An 18332-nucleotide genomic window follows, 5' to 3' on the forward strand; every position below is an offset into this window, starting at 1 on the left:
CTTTGTGCAGACTGAGAAATTAAAAAAAACATTGAACAAGTAGTTTTTTTTTGGTAAAACCTGAATTAGATTAGGACTAGAATTATAGCCGTGTATAATGTACTCAACTTGCAAATAATTCTAAAGCCAGGGTTCATAATCTTTTTTACATTGTGCCCCTCTTTGAAAATTTTGAGAAATCAATGACCCCCTATTTTCTAACCTTTTGAAAAAATTAAGAAAGGTAATTTTATTTTAAAACTGGTTTATACTGTAGTTGGAATGATAAAATGATAAAAATACAACACACAAACATGATAGTACATTAATTAATTATTACGTATACGGTTAATGTGATGATTGAGCTTGTTTTTGCTCTGACAATGTCGTAATTGCATATTTTTTTAAATTTTGTTATAGCCCATAGGTTGGGAACTCTCGTTCCAAAGAAATTCCGGTAAATTTCTTAGAAAATTGCGCTCAGTAATGTGTTGATTGAGCTGTTTTTTTTGCTCTGACAAAGTTTTTAGTTGCACATAACTTCTCATGGCCCCCAGGTTGGGGAAAAAAATACGGGTAAACTCCTTGGAAAGTTTCGCTGACTTCGCTAACTAGGTGCGCCACCATATTTTCAGAGGTATACAGGTGCAAAGAAGGTTAACAAACCCTAACCCAGTCTATAGCAAAACAATAAAACGCAAAGCGCTGGCAGAAAAGTGTATCTTTATAAGCCCAAATCTTACATTCAAAAATCCTCAAACGGTATTTCCAGTTTTCCGTGGCTAATCAAGCGATACTGTTTTGCGCCCAGTTTCGTTTTCAATGGCAACATGCTTTCAAATGGGCACGCTTGCTTGGTTACTTTGATGTTTGTCAATCAACCTTGGCGTACCACACTTCATGCTATGCTATGCTTTTGTGTCAATGTTATTGCTTGTGCCAATGTTTAATCTAAACGTCGCAATGTAGTCCTATATAATCAGGGCTATACCTCTGTCACCTGAATAAGAACGACTTACCAAAACATGGTTTTTATAGCGAACAATTCCTTTAAATTAAGGATAACATTAGTTGGGTTGCATTTACAATTGGTGCTATATACGTTCAAAATCCGACAAAATACGGCTGGTTACGTTTCCTAGGAAAGTGAACAATATCATTTTTGTCGCCTTCAAATTGGGACAAATCTCAGAAAAGAGTATGTTATAGCAGCCCTGGTTGCAGTTCAGTTATGTTAAAAGGGTCGTGGTAATTATCCCTGATGTGTTCTGTAAGCAACACTTTAGTCATTTTTTTAGATAAGGCAGTTGACACAGAACCTATATGTAAGCAGATAAAGCTATATATATATTTCAGGAAAATAACAAAGACAAACAGAACAGTTTAAAACAATGTAAAACGCAAAACGGCTTTACGGATATTGCGGCGACTAAAAGGTTTAAACTTTGCACAAAAAATTGCGAGCAAATCCAACCGCCTCATTCTAAAAAGTGATTTTTTCCCCAAGGCGTTCAAAGGCTTAAAATGCCTGGTTCGCTGACCTGTGACTTAACCGCGCGCTCGTAACCGTGCAATTGAACCAAACCGCTGCCAATTTATTTTAAGCCCACCTAAAGGCCTAGATATCATTTTAAACATTTTGAATATCTCTTTATATCATTATGCTCCAACATTCAACTATGTATTGGGGTCAGTTATTCGTCACATTCCAGCTTTTTTTGTTCGTTTTAGATTTAGCTTCTAAACGCGTGAAGATGTTTCTGAGACATTAAAGCATATCTGCCAAACCTAATGATATCTATACTTCTGTATCGGCTTTGATATCCTTACTACTTCTACCTAGAGAGTTATGATGTTGGTGTAATTTTTCTTCGTTTTCGGGTCTCAGCGTTGTTTGGTGTTAAACATCTTCTTCCGAAAAGTTTTGGCGTGTATTGATTTCTTGGGTCCTGGGCTCCTAGCATGTCGTACGTTAAACCATTGGTGGAGAGGGAAATAAAACAATGCTTTTGGATCGCCTTTTTGAAAGGGCCTTTAGAAAGTATTTATGGGTCAGGGAGTGGTGTCATTAAAAGGAAAATATAAAATTAGAAAAAACAAATTTTCTTTTCTTCAATGATCGGAATATACTTTATGGTAAAAAATATTGAGCTTTATCGAAAAAATAATTCTACGACACGTGTTGCACGCAGCCAATTGTACTCAAAAAACGATGCGAGAAATTTAGTAAGTGTGACATTTTATTAAAGAACAAACATCACAGGAATTTGACATATAGTTTATGCATTACAAATAGACTGTTGTTACATTATTTTGATTATACATTTTAAATTCGCTTCATCATAGACTCAGCTAATGTGGCTGTATATTTAGCACTGCGCCCTGAGAACGATTTTATTACGCGCAAATGACAAGGCATGGCGTGGTAATGTAAAACCAACGGGGAGTTCAAAAGGTGAAGAAAACCCATATAGGTAACCCCACTCACTTTTACCAAGAGCGTATCGTCCTTATGTAGACACACAACGCCTTGCACGTTATACGTTTAGGCGGTAAAACCTTTAAATAGTTGCCCTGTATCGATGTCAACTTGCTGCATATTTGAAGCGGGCGTTATGGCCCACGTCGAGCAATTAAAGCGATAGTTTTGGATGGCAAGTGGAGGGTCTTCAATTTGTTTCAGGGCTTATTAGGCTGCGTAGGGCGGTCACAAATCAAATTATTGTGTACGAAATGCACCAAAAGGTGCGTTTCTAAGCCCTAATACAAGTTAAGACTCTGTTAAATTCACAATGCCAGAAAGTATATATAAATATTGAGTTGCTTAGTCTATGGAAGCCAGACTTTTACGTTCCTTTTGTTTTAGGCCACGGTAAGGCGGAATTTACACTAACACAATAGGTGCTTTGTATAGGGGTTTTAAATAGCGCAATTTGTCAAAAAACATCCAACTATTGCTACAAAAATGCTGTAAAGATATTCTGGCATGAACTTTTACAACCCGTGAAAAAATCGTGCCACACGCATTGGGGATTTTTCTTCAGAAAACCCTAAAAATCTATCATATTTGGCCTGAAATTGCTTTTTCACGGCCGTACTTTTGTTTGTCTTGTCTTCCCGTTAAGGTTTATCGACATATTTTAGCGGTTACTTGATATTTAAAGTGTCAGGTTTAACTATCGCATTACAAAAACACGCTGGATTAAGGCCAATGTTCGTCGTTCTTCTTAAGCCTGAAGGCATGTTTTTTAACACAAGATTCAGACTTCCAAGCTGTTGTATCTAGACCACTCTTCTAGAGCAAAACAAATATTTGAAATCGTGAATTTAAGTTGCTATTATAAAACCTTGCAGGACTAAACGTTAAAAGTATAGTCAAATAAGGCATTTTGTGATTTCAATTTAATTGTATAACTTCGCTGTTACTTTTTTGCTTCCCCTGATTTAATTTGGTGTTTGAGACATGTATACGAATCCTTGCAGTGTATTACGTTCGTTCACCGTCATTCACTTTGATAAAGACGACTTATGTATGACATAGAAACATTGCAGAAAAAAATGATATTACCAAAAAAGTTATATTTCGATTAATGCTTTTTAGTATTATCTTATTGTTATTATTTGGAGCATATTGGTTGGAGGTTGTAGTAAAACGTCGTTTACAAAATTACCAAAAAAACTGTAGCAAACTTTTTGAAAATGTTGTTAAGGTTAAATATTTAATCAAATTTAGTTTAAAATTACAAAATGTAAAATTGCAAGTGCAACTTGGTCTAACTCCAGGGATTTTTGACGTTCTGCCAGAAATCCTGTTCTTGCCAAAAATCCACAAAAAATACGTCCTCTCTTTTAATAAACAGCTGATGACATATGGTCGGTCACAAGAGCCGGTTGGAGTTGAAATCACGCCTGGCGGTAGCTGGTAAAATACCTAATAACCTCGCACGCTCGCACAGCGGTTGGTAGGCACGCGCGTCAAGTACACCACAATTCGTCGCCCAATAAGCCACATGATTCCCCAAACCGCAGACGCTTTACGCCGAGTCATTCGTGAAGTTTACGCGGCTTGATTTCGTCGTTCGGCGTTCAGTGATTTCTAGTAAGAAAGCGGAACGAAGCAAAATTGTCGGCCACCCTGCGGCATTTCTGCGGCATTCCATCAACCGTTATTTTGACAGAAGTTGGCAGCATTTTGAACGTTTGGGGATTAACTTTTAAAATAATGCCTAGAGGTTGTATTAGACGTAAAACGAAATTAAAAAAGTTCCGTCAACCGTTCAAGTTTATGAGTTATTTTGATAAACTTTTAAACAGCATTTTTCCTTCATTTCATTCCGTGAAGGTTTCATACGATTATGCCATAATGGTTGGAGATTGCAGTTAGACGCAGAAGAATCATTATCGAAGCCTTACAGAAATAGGTACAATTTCAAACGTTTCGAATAGATATTAATATAATGGCTTGATATTGTAGTTAGACGTAGAATGAATATCAAAGCCCATACCGAAGTATATTTATTATTTTGTGAACGTTTCGAATAGATCTTAAGATAATGCCTATAGATGTTGTAGTTAGACGTAAAATGAATATCAAAGCCTTACAGTATTAGGCAGCATTTTGAATGTTTCGATGAATTTTTTAGGATAATTCCTAGAGGTTGTATTAGACGTACAACGAAAATTAAAAAAAGAAGTCCGTAGAAGTAGGTTTTGTCAACCGTTTAAGTTTATTAGTTATTTTGATAACTTTCAAACAGCATTTTGCCTTCGTTTTATTTTGTGAAGGTTTTAATATGTTGACGGCATAATGGCTGGAGGTTGTCCAAATTTTATGGAAACATCAATGTATCTATCAGGTATTTCCTGGGTAGTTTGTTATTTATTAGTCATAGCGTTCTGAAAATCATTTTGAAACCTGTTAAATACCATTGATCTTTTGTTTGTAGCTATTTTTTAATCTGGAAATCGGGTGATTCGTAAAACTAGAAAAGAGAACCCGTTACTTTGACCTGACAAGGCACCGTTGTGCGAACGCGTGTCAAGATTTTACGACAATTTGGCGTCAAAGTGCCACCTTATTTCCACATTAAAAGTTGGAAATCTTCAAATAAATGGTAACTATATAGGTTGAATCGGCTACTTTTTTGGTTGGCCAGTTGAGTTGTGCTGTTTTTTGGTTATTTATGCGGTTTTATCCGAGCTGATGCACAGTGATTGAAAGGTATTGCTGTATTTTTGGCTTTCCTAATCAGAATCTGCAATCGAACGCAAACTTTTAGCTTTAACCGGCGTTTGAAAAGCAAAATATGATCGTCCTATATTTAACTGTCTTTTAACCGTGTATAATTTGTGGTATATACAAGCGTTATGTAATTTTAATAGAGCGTGGGGACGCCTTAGCGCTGCGTTATCGATTAGTTCTAGCGCGATCAATTTAAGATCCTTTTCGCCAATTAAAATCCCGCCCGACCAATAAATGGAAGCTTGTTGTAATTTAGAGCTGTTTTTTATTTTGCGAATAACCGGCTAAAATTATTATAATAACTGATTTCAAATTATGTCTGTATTATAATAATTTACCCGAAATATATGTAATAATTACGGCGATTATTTTTTGACTTGTCAAGAAAAGTCAAAATTTTGTCAAAATTTACACGTTAGGTCAAAATTTGTCAAAGTTATTTCAAGTTAAAATCGAATAAAAATGCACATAATTGGTTTTCAAATTAAAAAAAAACACTTATAGTCAGCTTTTTAAAATTGTCGTTCAGTTTTCTCACAATTTGTTGTTCAATTTTATCAAAAAAATTAGTTTTGATTTATGTACAACGACATTTTAACTGTAATTATATCTTGATACTTTACCTGAAATATATGTAATGATTAAAGGTAAGCAAGTGCACAAATCGTATTAAATGGTTATTTGTATTATAATTTTTAATTATTACACATAGGTCGTTTTGTATAGCAATCTTTTTTATTTTATAATCTTGTGCAATTAATTTCATTTTAAAATTGCAGTTACTTTTCCAACGTTTGCTATCTTATCTCGCGACGACCCAAAAACGAACCGTTAGATACAATTGGCGACCCAATTATTCTCAGTGAATGCGAACAAAACATAACACACCAGCAGTCATAAGTTTAAAAACTATTACTATTAGCCGTTTCCGTATAGCCTTTAAAATTTTTCCAAATTTTGGTGAAATCTTTCTCAGAACCAATTTCAATCAATCTCACCATGTCAATTCAATTCCAGCAGTCGGCGACTTAATTCCAGCAGTCGGGGAGCCAAAGACGGCGATAGATTTTGTGGTCGCGACCCATAGGTTAAGAAATACTCAGTTTCATGTTAGCACAAGACAATGCCGCAGAAGCTAACCCGCAAATTAAACTGCGGTGGATTTCAAAAGGTTAAAAAAATCAATACACCAAAAGTAAAATGTCAAGGCCGGATTAATGTTTGCAGTAAACCGAACGCCAAAGTAAAAGTATCAAGTTGCGAAAGAAAAGCAACAGGAAAGCGGCCTTAACCGCTCGTCACTTAGAGTTCGCCCACAAAGGGCACTTTACATTTTCTTTCTGGCGTTTTTAACCGCAGTCGAGCGCCGAAATCAACTAGCAAAGCTCGGGAGGCGGATTCAAACGACAAGGGCAGGTGTCAGTTTTGGCATTATGTCGCCAAGTTAGCCGCTAAACCTTGTCACTCACGCTCGCCTTTTGAAGGCGGCGCAGAGGAAATCCAAGTTCGTTCGGAGAAATTTCTGGCATCTGCTGCTCCACGGTTTGTTCTCCAGGCTTTAGTATGTCGCACCTGTCGCTATTTTTCCTTAATTCTAAGGGCTGATCGTTTTTCAAGTCCGTCTTATGTTTCTTGATGCGATTGCGATTAGACATATTCCCTTCCTTTTTCGCGTGTATGCTCCTCGAAAAAATGTAGGAACAGCTGGCACCTTGCTTTTGACTTTGGCAGACCGGCAAACGTTTGTTACCACGAGGAAAGAATTCAGTTTCAAAAACTAGCACAGAACTTAAAATGTGTCAGCAAAGTCGTGTAAAATGCACTTTAAAATGCCCAGGTTTATGTACAGTGTAGATTATATGTATTTTGAATGCTAAAAAGCATATCGGTAAAATTGACAAGTCTTCGAAAAATTCAGTGAGGGCAAAGCAAAATTGAAAAATATTTAAACCAACGAAATGTGACGTTGCTCGCAAATTAAAAAAATGTCAGTTGTCAGGCTTGAATGTCAACAGTGGCACCTGAGTAACAGTTTTATAGTCGTCAAGGTCGGTCGGCTACCACTATTAGAATGATCTATATTCCAAGCTACTTGTTCTTATTAGGTGGTCGGATTCCTTATTTCAACCCATTTTATATGAACAGAAAAATGTAATTAGCAACCTGGTATAAGGATGACAAAAAAGTTCTGGCCACGTCGTAATAGGGATGTCCGGTATCAGGCCGCAGCCAATAGCAGATAATGTCAGTCTGGATTACCATCTCCGGTGATATCCTATCTGTGGTCGATAGCATTCCACCCCAAGGAACTTACCTTAAGCGTTGCCTCGACTTTCTTTAAGCACTTTGTTAAAATTCATTTTAACTAACCCTTATTTACGTTAAACTTAGCATAGCTTGAAACGCAAGCATGTTAATTCTTCGGGATGTTCTATTTCTATATTTAAATTCTATTTTTTTAGCCCAAACATCCCCCAAAAAACTTATAAACGATATTGTTCAATCTGTACAACCTATACAGGTATAATTGTTCAAGTATTGGTTTAATATTCCAAAACGCCGAAAACAAACAACAATTGATGGAAAATTGAGATGTAACCGTATTTTAAAAACCTGTAATTTTTAATGTTGCACCAAACTATTACGTCCAATTTACGGCCTGTTTCATGCCTATGTGCGCTACACGTCTAAAATCTGCATTAAATATTGGCAATTAAAACACCAAAAGGCGTTGAAACAAAACGCGGCCAAAGACCCAAAAATGTAAAAACAAAAGATATACAAACAAGCACCAGTTTTAACTTGACATTTTTCGAGGGAGAAAATTGTGCCCGTGATTTCTTGCGTTGTTTCGTTACGTACCGGCACCGATAAGATATCAGTGGGCGATCCTCTACTTTTGCTATGGCGTGGAGACCTAAAATGATGCCCATTACAGTGTTTTAGTTTCACAGAAAAGGTTTGAAGTGATGTGTGTTTCTTTGGGTGTTTGACCTTGTTACCATATATGCGGATGATATTGTGGCCGCTATCGTGTGTGCTACCTCGAAATAGTTCGTTTCGTATCGCAACTTTAGTTTTTAGTCAAGTAAATATCGCCGGTAGCGAACAGAATAAAACCCTTACCAAAAAAAAACAAACAAACAAAAAAAAACAGAAAAAAACCCTACCACAATCAGCTTTAGATATCAATGCCGTGTTGGTATCTCTGCAAAAAACCTAAACTGAAACAACAAGGCAAAGTACTCAGCTCTTCGGCAAGAGACGTTTTTATCTCAGGCTCTGATATAATTCCGATTGCCATCCAGCGAGTTGGTTTAAAAACGTAGTACCACATGTTTTATAATAAAAAATGACACGACTGCTTTTGTGGTGACCGTATTAGTAGTCAAGCAATTTGAACCTCATCAGGTGGTAAGTTTGTTTCCCCTTATCTTTATAACTAATTAAATGTTCACCTTCATACCTGATTAAAAATTTACAAACTACCCTTCGCCGACCCTTACAGGCAAAAACTCAAGTCTTTGTTAAAGCATGTTGACTTCTGTGTTTTAGGGGCGTGGCACCTTGCTTTGGGGGCGTGGTGCAATGAAGCTGAAGGCATTTTTGCCGAGTCAACAGAATGTCTCTTACGTGACCGCGAAAGAGGTTTGCAAATAAACCAAGTCTTTTGGAAACTGTATTTATTGCAACTTCCAGTGGGTTTGATTGGTAAACCAGCGCTGCTTAACCGACGCTGTTTCTTAACTGGCAAAAAAATCTAAAGTATAAGAAACATACGTTTTTTTGTTTTTTTTTTTCTCTCGGCTTAGTGGTCGGCAGATTTTTTTTCTCGGTCCAAAGTACTCAAGTACTCCTTGCGTTTTTTTTTGTTTTTGTGAAAACTGATTTAAACTAAGCAAAACCAAGCCTTGGTATAATGTCGTAACATCGTTTATTTTTGTTGATCTTATGCTTTTCGATTCAAAAGTGGGGATGGTCGGTTAGGGGTTAAGGGGTGTTTTCCTGGTAAATCTTGTGGTTTCAATCGATCTAGCTATATGTAGAATATTTATCACTAATTAAGCTAGTTCTTAACTAAGATTCATGTATATCAGGAAATAATCTAAACAGCTTTCTTGTGCTAAATTATTCCGTCGTCATCATAATTTTGTGCTTGATTTATTTTTACCTTTTTGTGAAAACTGATAGAAGCTAAGCAAAAACTAGTAACATCTCTCATTTTTTATCTCGAGTTTTACAATTCTAAGGTTAGATGGGGTCGTATAGGGGTTAAGGGCGTGTTTTCTTCGTGACACGTCATCGTACAACTTGCGGTTTCTATAGATCTTGGTGTACAAAATTTATAATTAATTAAGCAGGTTCTTAAATAAGATTCCAACATAAACTAAACAGAGTTTAGTGTTTTTCGGGCATTTATTCCGTCCACAAATTTTTTGCTCAAAAAAAAAAAAAGAAAGAAAGGAGCTTCACAAAAACGCGTCCCGTAATATTGCTCAGTCTCGTTGAAGGTGGGCTAGGTGTTCTGGTGACACGTCATTGTACAACTTGTGGTTTCTATCGATCTAGCTTGGTTCAACATTATAATAAATTATTTAAGCTGTTAATTAAAAAAAACATTTTTTTTAAGTTTTTAAAAAAAAAATTGAAGTATAAACGAAATAAAGCGTTTAGCTTTTCAGGTAATCCTCATTTTTTCCCTTTTCTTTTGTTTCTTTTTTGAAAACTCAGATTTGCTAAGTAGAAAATATAGCTTCGCAATATATAGCTTTGCAGACCGTAATGTCGTTTATTCTTATCTCGAGTTTTTCGATGTAAAGGTGAGGAGGGGCGGTGAGTGGGTGGGGGTATTTTCTTGGCAGAACGTCATCGTACAACTTGCGGTTTCTATCGATTCAACGTCGTTACAAGTCACGCGCTTCTGGTTCGGCGAGGTGAAACAATCAATTCACCGCCAGCCATCCAAACCTGGTGAATTATTAATCGTCTCTCTGAAAACAAAAACACGGCTAAATATCGTTCGGCGAAAACTTAATCGCAACGGACGCGCTGTTGGCACCCCTGGGAACGGCGTTTCCCCCGTTTTTTAAACGCGCGTTCGCTTTATTTGGAAACCGCAGGAAATGGTCTGGCATTTTCGCCTTCGCTACGTATAGCAGTTTGTTGAATGTTGGCTTTCGGTGTTAAGGTCGTTGGTTCGAATCTCACCTCAGGTATGTTTTTTAAAAGCTTTGTTTTCAGTTGTTTTATGAAACCTGTGTGGTTATCAGATTCATTCGAATTAAGAAACTGTCGATGCCTTTTAGGCGAAATATATATTTCTAAAAAATGTTAAGAAATTATTTTATGTTTTATCTGTTTTAATAAATAAACAGTCTTAAGATCATCTGTTTGGTTACCGTGAGCGAAATAGTAGAAAAAGGTTTATAAAAGTAGAAAAGGTTTTATAAACTTTATTTCCTTTTCGTGAGGATAATTTAAATTTGATTTCACACCAAGAGTTGCACAGTTTCTTTAATATTTCGCTTTTCATTTGTTCTCGAAAATAGGATATATACATTGCGTTAAACACTTACTTCTTCATTTGGATCCAACAGGCGTATCTCATAATCTTGCTCTTCGTCATTCAAGTCCATTCGAATCGGCTGCTACCGCTCTCTGCGCTCAAAAATAATTTGACGTTTTCCTACATTACTTGTATATAGTTGTTAAGGCCATTAGAAAGCGGCGGGCCTTTTTCATAATGAGTTTATAGGGTTAATTCAATTGTCCCCGAGGCAAGTTTATAACCGACACAAAAAATGGGTGGTATTATTTTGTTTTTATTTTTATAGGATTTAAATCCTTATCTTTTTAATTAAAGGGCCTGTTCCCCTTTTTTACTTTTGTTTAATTCAAATTTTGTGCTGGCATGCACCGGCGTCTTGTAAGTTTAATTACTTCCTGTATATGGTGATCAACGGTGCAATAAATAACAACATTTTTAATAATTTCTATAGAGCAGTGGTTCGCAAAGTGTGCGTCGTTTTAATTTTCCAAGGGCTACGTACGATGATGATTTTGTTCGTATCTAAGCTCAATTGTGGTAATAAAATACTTGCGATATTTTTTTGTCTCGTGACAAATGCGTTCCAATTAATTGTTTTGAGTAAACTGCACAAATTTATGTTGGTTTTTCTGGTACAATATATGAATAGATTAATACAAAAGTATATTTCCTATCGCTGTGTATGTCGTTATTTCAACAAACTTTTCCAAAGGCGTCTCAATATCAAGACTAAGAACGTCTGCTTTAGTAGTAAGCCGTTTTAAATGAGTTTCGATTTAAACGGCAAAAATCATTTACTTTGATAATAAATTGCAAAGTCAAAAAGGTCGAGTAGATAAACATTAACTGAAGATCATACAAGTTCGTATTGAAACGTCTTAATCAAGATGCTTTGTGGATCGACTCGACCTTTTTGGCTTTGCAATTCATTGTCAAGCTGCATTACAGATCCGTGCATAGTGTAACCAAAAATCATTTAATATACAGCAAAGCTAGAACGCAATGTTGCCAAGATACCAGGCTTTCCGTTTCCGACTTGTCATTTTATCTATGTCCTTGGCACCGGGCATCTTAAGTCAAAACACGCAAGCCTATTGTCCCACAAACTTACCGTTTCACAGTAAACACAAGTCTTTAGTTTCAAACGCACAGAAGAGTCAGGCTCTGTGTGTATTTCAAGTGATGGATAGTTGTTTTCAATCAGCCCAACCCGAAAAAAACTACAGAAGACAGAATGCTTTGGTTTCACGTTTTGCTTTCATACAGCAACCTCACATCCAAATATAGGCTGGTGTGTGGCACTCGGTAAAAACAAAAACAGCTTCTTACAAACTTTATAGGTAGCTAGCGACAAGAATGGCGTAGGGTTACCCGACAAAATATGCTTTGTTCTTTCCAAACCAACAGAATCCGATCTCTTTTGTCCGACTTTACCCATTGTTCGGTCACAAGTTGTTTTTTGTCGCGATGACTCGGATAAAAGTTGGTATGTATTAAGTTGAACGGGCGTAGTAAGGCGAATTCTGTGTTGTATACAGGGAAGTTATACTCGAAAGATGTGCGCAGATGGCGAGATAGGAATGTAGTTTGATTTGTGTTTAAACAACCTGTCAGCAAACACTTAAGGCTGGATTAAAGTTGTAAACAAGTTTCCTCGTTCCACGAAGGTTAGGCTATAATTGTAGCCGATGTATCACTAGATAAGGTAGTGGTTTCTAACCTTTTTGACTCACGACACCCAACAGGAAAGTGAAGTATGTTGCGGCAATCATACAAGTATTCAGTGTTGTAATGAATTAAGTGAATGCCTTGATTTGTCTTAAGTCGTTTTGTTAAAATTATTTGACTTGACTCAAGTCTTTTGAACCAAGGATTTGACTTGAACTTGAGTTATTCCACAAATGACTTGACTTGACTTGGACTTAAGTTATTTCACAATGACTTGTTTACAACACTGATAGTTACCACGAGTGTTGTAATGACTTAAGTCAAATACTTGAAGTGTAAGTCACTGTTTTCGAATGACTTCACTTGACTTAAGTTGTTGTGGTAAAATGACTTAAATTTAAGTCTTTCAGACAAAGAATTTGACTTGGACTTAGATTATTCCACAACTGACTGGTTTACCACACTGGTATAGTTACGGGCGTCTATCTAAGGCTAAATATCAATAATTGTGCGCATTCACCATTGACCGTCGTTGCTAATTGGATAATTTTCTTTTGAATACACACAAATAACCTTAGTAATTACACAACCTCTTGAAACGCAACTACATGTTAGGCCATTCATGTTCGAAAAAGTGGAACCGAACTGCTATTTATGCCCTGGAATAACAATTTGAAACTTTTGAATAAGCCTGTACAAGCTTAATACTGCTACATTCAATATTGGTATTGGAATAAGTTGTTTTGGAAAGTTTTTGTTTTCAAAAATAGGTATTTATCGGGAATTTCCTCTTTTGCTAATAAATATAATCGAAGTTTTATTTCATTAAAAATACTTACTTACATTTTTTACTTCGCATTTTTTTTTATTTAGGCAGCATTAGTCGGTAGTTTAAATTTTTTTTTAACAGCGTGTATAGTTGGGATAATATTATTGGTTTGCCTGGCCCAGGGGTTCTTAAACTGGGGTCCATGGACCCCTTGGGGGTCTGTGAGCTAGTTTTAGGGGGTCCATGAGGTCGTAATTAAACTGTTAGTGTATTTCTAAAAGTAATGATTTATTCAAAAGGACAGTTTAATTGAAAATAAAACGGTTTTGCGCTAACTGTATTTAGACTCCATTTCAATTTCACACTTTTTAAACTGAAATCAGCAGATTTATAACGTCTATTCGCATTGTGACTTTAGTTTATGACATTTTGGAAAATCTTTTACCTACCGTGGTCCACGTGAGGCAAAAAAAAAATTTAGGGGTCCGCGGTAAAAAAAGTTTAAGAAACCCTGGCCTAGCCTTAGCCAGACCGGAATGCTGAATTCTCAGTATAGCGGAAAATTTAAGGTTTTAATGCCAAATTTAACTAAAAATAAAAATGTGTTAACGAATATCATGATAAGAGAATGAATAAGACAGAATGGTGAAGCGGAAGTGAAGAGGCGAGATATGTTACGTGAGGTAGAAAGTAATGGTGAAAGCTTGGCGGAAACAACACCAACAAAATCGATAAAAATTAACTGTGCAACACACACCATATAGAACAGCGGTTCCCAAATATGGGTCGCAAAAGGTAAAAAATGCTACTTGATGTTTGATTTTTTCTTTCTATTTAAGTTCGTGCCATTTCATCTTAGACATTATTACATTAAACGCATGTCTTTGGTTTCGTCCATTCTAGTTGAACTCAATTATTGCATCACAAGCAGTTTTGGCGGTATTTAACTCACTTTCCGCAATAAATCATGTTTGAGTTCAACTTACGGAACAATATGTGTATCCGCATCTTTCTTAAATAATTTCAGTGAAGTAAAACGCAATTAAACTATTTTAATAATCGAATATTTGACGAACATATTTCTTACTGGAAAAGAAACATATTTCTTAGAAAAAAAAGTTTTCCGTATCTTTGGTCGCGAGGTGTTTACAAAACCCAAATCTTATTCGCGCTCAAAAACCTTTGGCGACCGCCGCCTTTAAGCAATGACAAAAATTGCAGTCGAAAAAAATTGTTTGAAAAACAAGTAATTTTCGGTTGTCAAAATCACTTTAATGAGTCCATCGAAAGACAAATTTGGTTTTCAAACGCTCCGCAGCCGAAATTACGTGCGTGCTTTAAAGTCGATTTTCCGAACGAAAAAAACAGCGGTTTATCCAAAAGGCGTCTCTCGCGCAAAATTACGTGCTGAAACGCGACCGCGCGCGTGTATGGCGTTCAGAGAAACCGGTCGAAATCGATTTTTGAGTTGTTGTCCTGGTCTATGTTCAGTGTCAGGTTTCACACTGGCGTAATAAATCACCTGGCTAAATTGCCAAAGCTGTCAGCTTCTGAACCCTGTTCGGCCTGCACCCGCAACACGGCCGACCCTTATAACACCGGCTGGTCGACGTGAATTTGTGTCAGTTTGGGGGGTTGGGTGTTGTAGTTTGTTGGACGGGTATAGGTGTGCAGTAAGCTACGTTCCGCCATTTTTGATCCTATAAGTCATAGATTGTATTTGAACCTTTAAAGCAATGGTTCTCAACCGCGGCACTCTGGGGTGACATTTCTAATGCTCAAGGTTGCCGAGAGAAATCTTTGAGAATCTGATTTTTGCTCAACTTTTTGTGTAGGATTAGAGTGGAATAAATCGAATTAAGACTTCCTACATTGTGCAGAGTTGATGTGTGTTGGTCCAGTTCCGTTTATTGTGACATTCTAGTAAATTACCTACGGAAAAATCTTGTAGGGATGCCGAAATCTATTTTATTATTTCTGCTGTGTGCCGCAAGCCATAAAAGGTTGAGAACCACTGCTTTAAAGTAATAAATGTGGGCCTATATTAATGTCACTACTTTGCGTTGCCATTGGGTGGGTATTTTCCACATACTGGAAAAGAAACAGATTTAATAGCACTCACTAATAACTGATCAAAAAACTCAAAGTTTAAAAACCCGAGTGAAACCAGGATCAGACATTTTTTACACGGATATATAATTCGCTTGTTGTTTAAAGGAATATATAGTTTTTGATTTCATCGTGAAAACTAAGAGCAGTGTTTAAGGACAGCCAAAGTGTAAGGAAATTGTTCTTGTAAAATTTACCGTTATTTCTAGTTCTTCTTGTATTTCGTTGGAGATGGCCCTCTTGAAATATGGTCCTAATCCATTCGTCCAAAGATTTGTCTTTATCAAATTTGTCGTTTTACTTGTGTGGTCGATTTGAAGATATATTAAGACGTTATAAGAATATCAAGGCGCATACAGAAGTAGGTATCATTTTACTTCTGTATAGGCTTTGATATTCTTTTTACGACTATTATTGTGTGAAGATATATTGTTTCGTTCTTTGTGAAATCTGTTGCAAGTAAGATTTTTCTTTGGTGTTTTGATCAACGCATTTAGACTCCAAACCATTATTCCGATGCTGATCATTGATACGGAAAATTTTTGTATGTTGGGTTTTTTTACTGTAAAGGTATTAAATCCTCTTAACGCTTTGTTATTTAGGTATTAGTCTGTTTTCATAACTCACGTTTTTAGGCACTTTTGTCGTATGAGGAATCGTACAAGATTTAAGCTTCAGAGCAACTTTTTAAAACGATGAATTTATCCGGTTCTGTCGCTGAAATTTAACGAAAAGGGGCGTGAATTTAATAATGGCCTTTGCTACTGCGCAAGTATAACAAATCACTTAAAAATTCGCAAACATCAATGTGTCAACTTAAAGCTTGCAAAATTAATGTTTTTGAAAGTAATAAGAAAGCTAAAAAAAAGACGTATAACGCTGAGTATATGGTTTCGCTGCTTCAACCAAAAAATCGATTCTTGCAAGGAGTAGGAATGATAATGACCTCCGGTAATTGATTGGCAAGCGACTGTTTGATTTATTTCCGCAGCGTTAAAGAGATTTGTGGGGTCAGCACAACCAAAAAAATACTTTGTACATATTGGCCGCGTTCCCGAAATACCGATCACAGGTGACGAAATAATCCAAACGCCAATTGCTCTTGATTAATGAGCTTGGCGGCAATACGTTTTCCATTCCTGAATTTTTTACAATTTTTGTGCAAAATTGATGAGTTTTAAGATTGAAAACTATACACCTTACAATCGCCTTTCTTCGCTTTAAATATTCAACAAAAACTGGTTACCTGCGACGCAAAAAATATTGATAATAACTCAAGATTGGTTATTGATTGGCTAGGCAGGCTTTGATTAGTTCATCGGGTAAAGAATTGTTTTTTGAATCAGCATACGCAAAACACCCTATGTACCGCAAAACACCCTATGTATACTTGAAAATATCTCCGCGTAGCCCAAATAGCGAACTTAGGTGGTCTGTTGATTCCAAAATAATGTGTACAAAACAGGTGACGAAATAATCCAAACCACGATAACTCTTGATTTACAAGCTTGTTTCTAATAATAATGCCATTCCGAAATGTACACGTTTTTGCGCAAAAGTATAGTGAGTTCGAAAGTTGAAAGCTACTCCTTACAATCGCTCTAAAGATTTAATAAAAACTGGTTACTTGCAACGAAAATATGGTTGAAAATAACTAGTGATTAGTTATGGGCTAGCCAGTGTTTAATTAGTTCATCCGTAAACAGTTGTTTTTTTAATCAGCTTTCGAAAAAACACTTTGTACATGAAAATACGACCGCGTTCCCAAATAGCGACTTTTGGTGGTGTGTTAATTTAAACAGATGGCGTCGAAAACAGGTGGCGAAATAATCCAAACGCCAATCACTCTTGATTAAAGAGCTTGGCGGTGATAAGTTTACCCTCTATGACATCTACACATTTTTTGTGCAGCATTGATGAGTTCAAAGGTTGAAAACTAATCTTTCTAATGGCCTGGCTTCGCTTAGCCTTGAAGGTTAAAAAACTGGTTACTTCTAACCAAAATATGGTTCATGATAACTCCCGATTATTGATGGGCTAGCCAGGGTTTAATTGGTTTATCGGGTAAAGAATTGTTTTTTGAATCAGCATACGCAAAAAACGCTTTGTACTTGAAAATATCGCCGCGTAGCCCAAAGAGCGAAGTTAGGTGGTCTGTTGATTCCAAGCTAGTGTGTACAAAACAGGGGACGAAATAATCCAAACGCCGATAACTCTTGATTCACAAGCTTGGTTGTAATAAGTTTGCCATTCCGAAATGTACACGTTTTTGCGCAAAAACAATGAGTTCAAAAGTTGAAAGCTACTCCTTACAATCGCTTTAAAGATTTAATAAAAACTGGCAACAACTGTTGACTTGCAACGAAAGTATGCTTGAAAATAACTAGTGATTAGTTATGGGCTAGCCAGTGTTTAATTATTTCATCCGTAAACAGTTGTTTTTTTAATCAGCTCTGAAAAAAAAACACTTTGTACATGAAAATACGACCGCGTTCCCAAATAGCGACTTTTGGTGGTCTGTTAATTTGAACAGATGGCGTCGAAAACAGGTGGCGAAATAATCCAAACGTCAATCATTCTTGATTTATCGTGGCAGCAATGGCAGCGCGGTCTGACAGGTAGACTGGGGGAGTAATTTACAAGCGCCGTCGCCCCTGTGTCAGACTGTTTTTGTTCTTGGGGCCAAACCCCTTTTGTTGATGTAAGGGCCCTCGACAAGCAATGTGGCGGGCGTGACGAGGACAGAAAAGCACGCGAATTGTAAGTGTGACGAAACGGACGTGTTTTTAAAGTCGATCTAAAAATCACCTTCTGCTCGCCTGACCAGGTTTAGCTTTGCACTTTTACCTTAAGGCTTTTTAGACAAACGATTTTGCGTATAATTTTTGCACAAAATGCCTGAAAACCGAATCGCAAATCTTGCTCGTTTTTTAAATTGCTCTTATTTACCTTTTCAATCTGTTAGAGTTTGTGCCTTCCATTTAAGGCAGTGCTTCCAAGCCTTTTTCAGTTGGCGA

This window comes from Ascidiella aspersa, chromosome 1 (assembly GCF_963924565.1).
Source record: "Ascidiella aspersa chromosome 1, kaAscAspe10.2, whole genome shotgun sequence".
Lineage (NCBI taxonomy): Eukaryota > Metazoa > Chordata > Ascidiacea > Phlebobranchia > Ascidiidae > Ascidiella > Ascidiella aspersa.